Source organism: Phocoena sinus, chromosome 18, assembly GCF_008692025.1.
Source record: "Phocoena sinus isolate mPhoSin1 chromosome 18, mPhoSin1.pri, whole genome shotgun sequence".
In the NCBI taxonomy this organism is placed as follows: Eukaryota; Metazoa; Chordata; class Mammalia; order Artiodactyla; family Phocoenidae; genus Phocoena; species Phocoena sinus.
In genome coordinates this window covers 51,986,383-51,997,331 of record NC_045780.1, presented here as the reverse complement: position 1 = coordinate 51,997,331, position 10,949 = coordinate 51,986,383, and positions in this window count along the sequence as shown.

Here is a 10,949-nt window from a genome sequence, read left to right as displayed (position 1 = left end):
CATTTTCTTCTGGTTCTTAAAGCTATCCTTTTATGACAAAAATTATTCTAGAGGAACTTAAAAAGGAACAAAATTATGAAACTACATAGGACTCTAATCTTGGTGCCTTTTGATAAATTCAGTGTATCAGAAAAGAAAACAGTCATTTAAAAACTAACTTAAGTAAAAGTGATATAAATACCATTGTGTGTTGATATGCTATAAAAGGTACCATTCAAAGGGGAAAAAAAGGTAGGAGGAAGAGAGGTAATTTTTATAGAAAATTAGAGTGACGTTGGTTGCCTTTTACTAAAGTATTCTTAAGTTTGCATAAAGATTGCCTTTTACCATTTTGCAATTGTGGTATGACAGTCTACTGCATAAATATGAATGAATCGGATTAATCTGGTATGTTTACATAGCATATACACAGTTGAAATCTAGCATGAAAATTTAAAAAGAAATACTGCACAGTATTTCTTTAAAGTAGTAGGCCATGGTGAAATTATTTGGTTTAACATCACATTATTTTGTGATGTCTTTTAAGCTTTTTGGAAAGAGGTATCATTTGCAGAAAAATCTTGATTTCGGTTAAATATAGGTTTTTAAAGTACAGATGTTGTCTTTTCGTATTTTTATGAAAAAGCAGTAGAAAATTACTTTTGAAGAAAATGGGCTTCTATTTAAATGTTTAAATATATGTATGTTGTGAGTTTAAAGAGCTGTAATTACCTGTTTGACAGAACTGTTGTTTTCAATGATTGTAAATAAACTCTCAAAACATCATTTTAAGGCTCCATACAGAATGTGTCAATTTACAGGCAAATTTAATAAATTACTAATGAAATACAATTTACAATTTAATCTCTGTAAGGGTAATTTTAGCAGTTAAACTTGGAAGGGAAACTAACGTGTACATAGGTTACATCACTTGTAATTAAATAAAGCTCTGTTTGTGCTGATGAGCTTAGAAAAAAAAAAGGCCTCTGTGCCTGGGCACCCCACAGGGCCCCCTTTGGTTTCATCACCAGAATTTCTCATTCCCTCCAACTCCAAGTTGAAGAGGATAAATTCCAGGTATTACTGGAGGTTGGCTGAGAGTTACTGAGAGGTTCACCCAGCCCTCATTTAGAACCTGGAAGGTCTTCTCCAGCCATGGCTGGCAAGAATACTGGGGTCCTAATCACCCTGACATCAACTCAATCATAGAGCAGAAGTTCCACACCAGGAGAGTCAGGTCAAAGGACCAGAGGACGAGAGGCTAACTGCTGCAGCTTGCCCTGGAATAGGAGTGAGAGATTTTGCCCAGGTTGAGAAGCAGTTTATAAGAGACCTTTGAAGCTTTTTCCAAAGGAAATGATAAAGTCATTATTAGAAATAGAATAGAGTTTGGTGAGGTTCAAGCCTAAGGGTGTTCTTGAAAACAATAGCTCCTCTTAATTAGGAGTAAAAAGCTTAACTACAGGCCAGCTAGTTCACCAGAGAGAAACAGAGAAAAAGAGATAACTAAGAAGTACCCTCCTGAGTACAAAAGATAAAGACTGTTCTCAAAAATATACTCTTGTCTGAATTTAATCGGATCAGACTACAGAGCTATTTATGCCTGAGGGCATTGTCAAAAACTATCGAGTAATCAGCTGGTAATTAGTGGTGCCTAATGGGTGGGTGTGATACCACATGAGGCCAAATGATCAGGAAAGGAGACACTCAAACAGAACCCTGCTAAAAATGCTGTCATCTCAGATAACTGTGGCTGTGCCCTCTCAGACACCCAGGGTTTCACACTTCAGGAGAGACAAACTTCACTAAAACAGTTTAACGTGTCACTAAACAAATAAATAAGCAAATAACAACAAAAACAAGCCTCAGAGCCGGGGAGGGGAATCATTAGTGCTTGCCTAGAACTGGGGTAGGAAGATGGGGAGGTGATAGAACAGGAGTGTGGGATTTTTTCTTAGGGTGATGCAAATATTCTCAAGTTGATTGTGGTCATGGTTGCACACCTCTGAAAATATTAAAAGCCATGGGTGGACTGTATGATACGTGAATTATATTTCAATACAGATGTTTTTAAAAAGACTAACAGTACTTTTTAGGCATGGGAGGTGACAGTCCACCCTCAAATACTCTGAAGTTATTTAGACAGCCAAGGGAAAGAAATATTTTTCAGCCAAAGCAAAAATTGTAAACTTGCCTGGATTTATTCAAATTGTTTGGCAGTGGACCTGTGGGAATTGGGTTCTGGGCTAATGTTCAGCCAGCATTTCTAGTGACCAGTAGCAATGATGTCGGAGTGGCATGTCATTTGTCATGTTTGTCACGGGCTGAAATAAACAGTCCTGCCTGTGGGCCATGCACATAACATCCTCCCAAGCAGGCTGTGTTATGAACTCTACAATCCTGTGTATTTTATCACTAATCTCACATTGACCTTATGCTGTGAGCGTCAAGCTACCAAGGAAAGCAAAAGATTTTGGATAAGTGAATCTAATTAGAAACATTTACCTCCATGTCCTTCATTTGTTTAAAAAGCTTACAATTTTCAGGTGATGCTCAGTTTTCGATTACAAATTTTGAGTTTGTTAACTAGACACTTTAACTCCTCATTGATTTGCCTCCTCAAAATGGAAACTCTTGTCTGACTCCTAACTTTGATATGGCTAAGTCAAATAACCTTGGTGACATTCATTCTAACTTGAATAGGAGTTATTTTGTAGTCAGTCCCTATTACTTATTTAGCATTGACTGAGGAAAGCCATTCCTCTGCAAAGAAGGTTATATTATGTGACTTTCAGTGTGGCATGGGGAGAATATTTAAGAGGAAAAGGTTGTCAACTTAGCCAAATCATTAACAATCATTCATTCATTCATCCAACATCACTAATCCAACATGTGCCAGGCACACTGCTAGGCCTTAGGGACATGGCAGTGCCTAAAACAGACATGGTACCCACTCTCAGGAAATGCACCATCCAGTGGCGTTGCCCCTGTGGTTGACTCAAACTGTCAACCTGATGAGATGTCTGTGTTACAGACCACTGTTTCTTTTCCTATGCAGTTTGCATTTTTCCCTCAAGTAAAGGGAAAGAATATCCCAAGTTTTTGTATTCAGAGGAATGTTAATCCTTCTTTCTCTGTATGTCTGTCCAAAAGAGGCTAGACAAATGAAGTAATGGATTATAGGTGTTTACACAATCATGACAAATAGCATACATTCTGATGCAAAATTACCAACGTCTTTGCTATCCTTAACCTTCTGTTATATGTGAAATTGAAATATACTTATAAAACATTTTCCTTATATATCACTTTCAAATTCTCAAAATACTTTTACAGTTTCTCATTACAAAGTAAATTGAATTGTCATATTTAAAAATTATTGACAAGATGTGATAATTTTTAAAAGAATTCCAGGAAGACAGAAGTTTCGGAGTAATGTGTAAATCACAGCAAAGGAATAGGGAAAAAAATATTTAAGTGAGGTAGAAGGAAACAAACCTGGATCTTACTGACAGGGTATTAAGATTAATAATGTATGGATTTCTCTTTACATTACACTTCTTAAACTGATTCTTGTGTAAAACGGTATATCAAAAATTATCAATATCACTCTAGAGACATCCAAACTATCGAAAACTGGAGGTGAATAAAAAAACAAAAGAAACATTGTTGTTGGAAGTTCAAGTGGCACAGGGCACCCCTTGCTCCCTTTCACTCATATGGACTCACTTTTTAGGAGTAGCTCTGGTGAAGGCCTCCAGGCCCTACTGATGTCACTTCAGGTTCTCTTGGGGTTTGTCTCCCTCTCCAGGTTCTGCCTAGTCCTCAGTGTACTTCAGCTTTAAAAGATCTTAGGGATTTGTTGCTCTATTTTTTAATATTGAAACAAATTTTTTTCTTTAATACTATTTTTCATTTTTTAAATCCATGTAATACTTTCCCTCAATTTTTAAAATGTTTATGTAGTACTGAGAAGCATATATAACTCAGTCCAGCTCAACAGAGGCTTATAATATACATGGCCATATTAAGGATTTATTCATCAATTCTAACTTTATTGAGAGCTTTTGTTTTTAAACATGATAGGTGTTGAATTTTGTCCAATGCCTTTCTTGCATCTATGAAGAACAGAAATGCCCATAAGATTTTTTTAAAATCATAACTCTGTTAATGTGTTAGATTTTATTAATGGATTTTCTAATATTTAACCACTCTTCAATTCTTAGAGTAAATCTTACTTGGTAAGAATGTTTACGTTTTTAATGCATTGTTGAATTTTATTTGCTAGTAATTGATCTAAGATTTTTACTCAGATAGTAATAGGTGGGCTTGGTCTGCAGTTTTCTCTTTTTGGTGAAATCTGTCAAGTTTTGGGAAAAAAATCTTTTACTAATTTTTAGATAAACTTAAAAGTTTTACCTCTTTTTCCCTGCAATCAAATAATTAAGGAACATTGAGATTATATGATTTTTAAAGTGTACTTTTGAGGATGAAGCAAGTCTTGCATGAAGCCATCAAGGTCACTTGCTTTTTAACTACTTTCCCTTTTATTCTGTGGCAACTGGTCTTTTTAGATTTTCTCTCTACTGGGGTCAATTTGAGTCGGAAGTATTTTTTTATAAAATTATCCATCTTATCTAAGCTTTAAAAGAAATCTGCCTGGAGTTTTTTATTTAATCATACTCTAAACAACACTGATCATGGACACAAGTCTTACTCTTAATATTTCAGCAGTACCACCAGGGCTGTGATAATCTCAGCATAGCTTTAAAATATTGCACTTTAAATTTTACTACTTTATGTATAGCTAAATTTGATTGTAAACTTTACATTAATTGGCAGATTGCCAGCTTACAGGTGGCTATGCATTCTACTTCTGAACATTTTTTATGGTAAAGAGATCCTATAAAATACCTGCTAGAAATCTTTTCCACCTTTTTCAATGAAGTGTACTTTGGCATATGAAATGAGAGAAGACTTGGGTAGCCAAACAAAATTTAGCATCTCTCTCTTCTAATTCCAAGTTGCACTGAAACGTTGCTTTCCAGACCTTGATAAGTCTTTGTGACAGTGCTACAGAGTTTATACTCCCGGTGTTTCTCTCCTTTATGAGTCTCTGAACCTTCATACCTTCATCTCTTTTTCTCTTCCATCTGAAAATGGCCTGCCTTTGTTGTCTACTAGGGAAAGATTCCCAACATTTTCAATTGAAAGTCTCTCTCTCTCTCTTCCCCATATACCTCAAGTTTCAAACATTTGTTCTAACAAAAGATGCTACACTTATTGAATATTAAAGTTGCATTTTTTTATCCATGCTGTCAGTGTTTTCATGATTGTAGATCTAAGGAAAGACTCCTTTAGGAAAGCTCACAACACATATTACATTTCCATGTCATTTGCTGATATTTTTTAAATGTCCCTTTATAATTTGAAGACTCCAGGTCTGGGGATTCTATGCTGGAATCAAGATGGTAAAACACCCCCTTTCCAAGTCATCTCAACAAGAGAAACACAGGAACTTGAAGAAGCACTTTCCAGAGAATGTGGAAATAGCATATTTCATTATGTAAATAGATTTTTCCTGCACTGGTCTGCCTTATGACCAGACATCTGCTAATTATACCAGAGGGCAAGACTACAAAGGCCAATTTACATTCTGTTTGTGGTGTCCTTGATTTGTTTCTAAGAACCAAAACAAGATAAAAGGTTACAAATGATTTAATTATGAACAGTCACTGCCTTGCCTTCACTCAGCGAGTATCGGGGTCTGTGGCTCCATTTGCCTCGCAGCGAAGTACTGACCACCCTGGGGAAGACTTTCAAGATTCCCTTAGCACAGACTCAGGATCCCCTTAGCACAGACTCAGGGCTTGGGTCTCTTCCTTAGCCACAGATGGACATTGTGCTCAATATACTCAGAAATAAAATGAAACAAGCTGGTGGACTCCTTTGGATTAACTGCTTCCTCCTTGTGCTCTGTCCACTTCTTTGGCCGTGTTTAAATAACGACTTATCTTCTTTGAAGTTCATTCTTAGTGAGATTATTTTCCTTGCTTATCCAAAGTTCTCTCTCACATTTTGTGTGTGTGTGTGTGTGTGTGTGTGTGTGACTTAGACTTAATTAAAACTCAGTTTTCAAGGGACAGGGAGTTGCATCCTGGAGCAGGAACCAGGGGGCCTGAACTCTGCTTCTGTATTTGGTCCTTATTGGCTCATTGGTTTTGAACAACCTTTTTTGTTGTCTCATATTCAAAAAATAAGGTTAACAATGGTCATTTTATAGGAATATTGTAATTAATAGTATACACGAAAATATTCATAAAAAAACTTAAAAAAATATGTGAAGGTAAAATGCAATTTTTTTTTTTTGCAGTACACGGGCCTCTCACTGCTGTGGCCTCTCCCGCCGCGGAGCACAGGCTCCGGACACGCAGGCCCAGCGGCCGCGGCTCACGAGCCCAGCTGCTCCGCGGCATGTGGGATCTTCCCGGACCGGGGCACGAACCCGCGTCCCCTGCATCAGCAGGCGGACCCTCAACCACTGCGCCACCAGGGAAGCCCAAAATGCAATTATCTTTGTAGCTCTTATTTATTTAACACTTATATATATGTGCCAGGCACCTTATGTATATTTTAAGCATATTAAAACTTTTAGTCCTTGAAATAAGTACTATTATCTTCATTTTATATATAAGAAAATGAAGCACGGAGAGGTTAAATAACTTGCTGAAGGTCACACAACAGGTCTGTCTACAGAGCCTGTGCTCCCTTATATACATACAGTGCCTTGATCATAGCAGACTCTCAAAAAGGAGAAAAGAGTGATAATTAAACATGGACAATTATATCTAGTGAAAGATACGTATTTAAAAGATTTCAGTACTGTTCTTTGACAAATCCAGCATCCTTGGCCATTAAAATAAGCCTATCAAATTTCCAATTAACAGAGTCTAAATCTCACTAGTTATTTCATATATATTCTTGGGACTTCCCTGTGGTGCAGTGGATGAGACTCCACGCTCCCAGTGCAGGGGGCCCTGGTTCGAACTCTGGTCAGGGAACTAGATCCCACATGCATGCCGCAACTAAGAGTTTGCATGCCACAACTAAGAAGTCTTGGAGCCACAACTAAGGAGCCTGCCTGCTGCAACTAAGGAGCCCATGTGCGGCAAATAAGGAGCCAGCGAGCCACAACTAAGGAGCCCACCTGCTGCAACTAAGACCCGGTACAACCAAATAAATAATTTTTTTAATAAAAGACTTTTTTTAAAAAAGTATTTATTTTCAAAATTATTTATGAATGACAGGCAACTGTGAGCTTTTTGTGGATACTTTTTGTAGCTGCACATTTGGCATGCTTTGGGTTTTTGTGGTTTTGTTTTTTTTTTAGGTTGTGCCCTGCCCCCTTCCCTCCCGTTTCACTATGGATATGAGGGAACATGTATCTCTTTTAGACCTTGCTTTCAATTGTTTTGGGTATATAACCAGAAGCGGAATTTTGCTGGATCAGATGGTAATTCTAATTTTTATGTTTTGAATTTTACTTTATTTTATTTTTTGTACAGCAGGTTCTTATTAGTTATCTATTTTATACATATTAGTGTATACATGTCAATCCCAATCTCCCAATTCATCACACCCCCACCCCAAGCCCCCCCATGCTTTGTTTTCTGAGTTTTTTGGGGGGACCTTATTTTTCATTGCAGATTACAGTAAATTTTGTAAACTTGCATCAAGTTTATGAATAAAGAACCATTTCAAAATTATTTAAGACAAACAAAAATTTCATGCAAGCAGTCAAGAATACTGATAATTTTTTTACATCTATATTTATTAGAAAGTTAGTTCATTGGTTATCTCAGAGTTATCTCATGTCTAATGTAAAAATCTTTATTTTTGAGTTACCAAATTTATTTTGAAACCTTTCCCATTTAGGCAGGAGAACACTTTGATTTTCATCTGGTCCCAATTTAAACAATATAATCCCATTCTTACCTCCAAAAAAAGTCTATTAGATATTTCTCTCACATTTTTGGTTGTGTTTGGTGCATCTGAATACTTATAAAACTGGCTTATTGCTTTTTACTTCAACCTTACCTATTATAGCAATTTAGGACTAGGACACCCTACATCTGCTCATTTGCACTGGTGGTGACCCACACAGCCTGTGGCTTGACCTACTGTTTTTTTTTTTTTTTTTGCAGTACGCGGGCCTCTCACTGTTGTGGCCTCTCCCATTGCGGAGCACAGGCTCCGGACGCGCAGGCTCAGCGGCCATGGCTCACGGGCCCAGCCGCTCCGCGGCATGTGGTATCTTCCCAGACCGGGGCACGAACCTGTGTCCCCTGCATCGGCAGGCGGACTCTCAACCACTGCGCCACCAGGGAAGCCCCTGACCTACTGTTTTAATCTTCCCAAGATCATATTTCAGATGCCCCAAGTTCGGACATCTTTCTCTTGCCTTGTTTCATAGACTGGCTGAAACGTTTAACTTGTCAATACAGGCTTTTTGCATTTTCTTAACACTCAGTGAGTGAGACTGAAGGACAGCTTATGGGACACAAAGTATACAGACTCTTTTTTTTCAGGCTCGGTTGTGTTTACAGCTAGTAGCACTTGGTGGCATTAGATGGGGGAAGAAAGTGAGGGACCTGTAATCTCCAACAGCCTCCCTCCCCACAATCTTTAATATGGATAACTGATGCTTTTCTATATTGAATGAAAAAAGTGTTATACAAAAACAGCTTTAAGCCCTTCTTTTCAGAAACTGTGGAGCAGCCACTGTGTTTAGGAGGCCTGGAATCCCAGGTTCCCTTTTCCTGACTCCTCTGTCTCCAGGTGTGACAACTCTCCCCTGATTAACAGTGTATGTGGGGAGCTATGAGCATGTTTGGACTGTCCTCATCGTCTTCTTTTATGAGCATCTAAAGTTTGGGCTTACTGAATAAGAGAAAATCTCCTAATTTAACTCAATCTCAATTTTGGTCAATCTTGCCTCTCCTATTTTATACCCATGAAATACTTTTTTCCCATGGTTTTGTTGCTAAAAATTCTGTACAATAATGAGAGCTGTTTAACAATTTGAATTTTTGTTTAAAGATGGCTCACATGCTATGTAAAATGGTAACTGTCAACTTCAGAGAAACAGGAAATGTTCTAAAATAAAGTTGCTCTGGGTGGAGGGTGTTTGCAACCATTCTACTTTTCATCCCCCTTTGGAGAGCAATCCAATCCATGATCTTTAGTTTTACATTACAAACATGTCCTCAAACATGCTACTCTCACATTAGGAGCTTAAGGACAACCACTCACATTGCATTTATTGCAATGGTATTACTCCCAGCAAAAAAGCAAAGTAAACTTTAAAATATGTAAAAATCTCTATAATCCTGGGACTAACTTAAGACAATAATCATTGTCTGACAATAATGAAAACCTTTTCTTCCTAACGAAAGAACACTCTGCACATTATCCAGGGGTGGGGCATGGGAAATGGGTCCTGAGGTTAAGTTATCTCTGGTTCCCGGACATCTATAATTCCTTTTTTGACAAGTTCATTTGTAATGTACAATGCACATGGATAAGCTATCGGTCACGTGAACATTTGAAGGAAAACCAAAAAAAAATCTGTTGAATGAAAGATCATTAATCTTTTATAACAAGGTTCCAAAGCATACTCAAAGCATATTTGGTCCTGCTCCCTGAATGTTACATTGAGAACATCTAGTCTTTGGGAGGGAATGAAATATTCAGCCCAGGTCTCCAATAAATAAAATGAAATAGAATGCCATTAACCTCAGTAGACAAATAATTGCATTGAACAGGGTATATACAATACACTATGTATTTCAAAAAGTAACTAGGCTGTCCTATTTTTATTTTGTGGAGGAATTATACCAAACTCTATTTCATTGCCCATCCAAGTGCCACAGAACCACTTTCCTAAATAAGAGCAGCTGTGATATTCAGAATAAAAAATTTTAATTAAATATCTCTGCCATTTCCAACTTATCAAAAAATGAGCAGTGTTAATTAAGTTCACAAATTCATACCCATTTCCCATATGAATTTTAATTGAAACAAAGTAAAAGAAACTGGAAAGTTAAAACCACTCTCAAAGACAAGATGTACAATTTCCAGATCATAAATGGAAAAGAAATACAAAGCAGTAGGTGGGATTTGCTGGTTCCAAAACTGGAAACACGTAAAGACTGCTGACAGTTTTGGCTCTGGTAATAAAAATTAAAAGTGCCACATACAAGGTGAGACTATGTCAGAACGCACAGCCTAAAACTTGGAGCTTCAGTGAGTTCTCCCTGCCGTGAGCTGAAGCTCAGAACAGGGGTGCTCACCATCTATGTGAACTGATGATGGTTAGAGCTTTTATAAAACTGTATCACTAGAGAAACAAGAGGAAGTAAGTAGGGCCTAGAAATCAGGGCAGAGACTATACCACCCACGAGTCTGGCATCTGGATTTGCACTATGTATCATTTGCATATGTATCAGTACAATATATCTGGTGAGGATAAGTGCAATGAACCTAAATGAAACAGGGTAAGGAGGAGAATTTTGAAAGAAGTACTACATATAGGGTGGTTTGGGGGGCCTTTCTCATCAGGAGAGATTTTAAGCAAAGGCTTGAAGGGAGTGAGGGAGCCAGCCATATGCATACTGTAGGATAGAGCATCCCAGATAGTGAGAATAGCAATTGCAAAGGCCTGGCGTGTTTGGCTTATTTGAGGAAAAGCAAGGCAGTCATTGTAACCAAGAGAAAGGAGTAAGGGTACGAGGTAGAAGCTAAGACTGGTCAGGCAATGGATAACAGGTAGGCTGGAATGTCTAGGTTGGTCATGTGACATTGCCTTTTTCACTGAGTCAGAGGGGAAGCTATCCAGAGCTAGATGTAATTATTTAAGGCATGCTGTAGTGAATTATCAGAAGGAAACCAGATCACCAGATATTTAAACA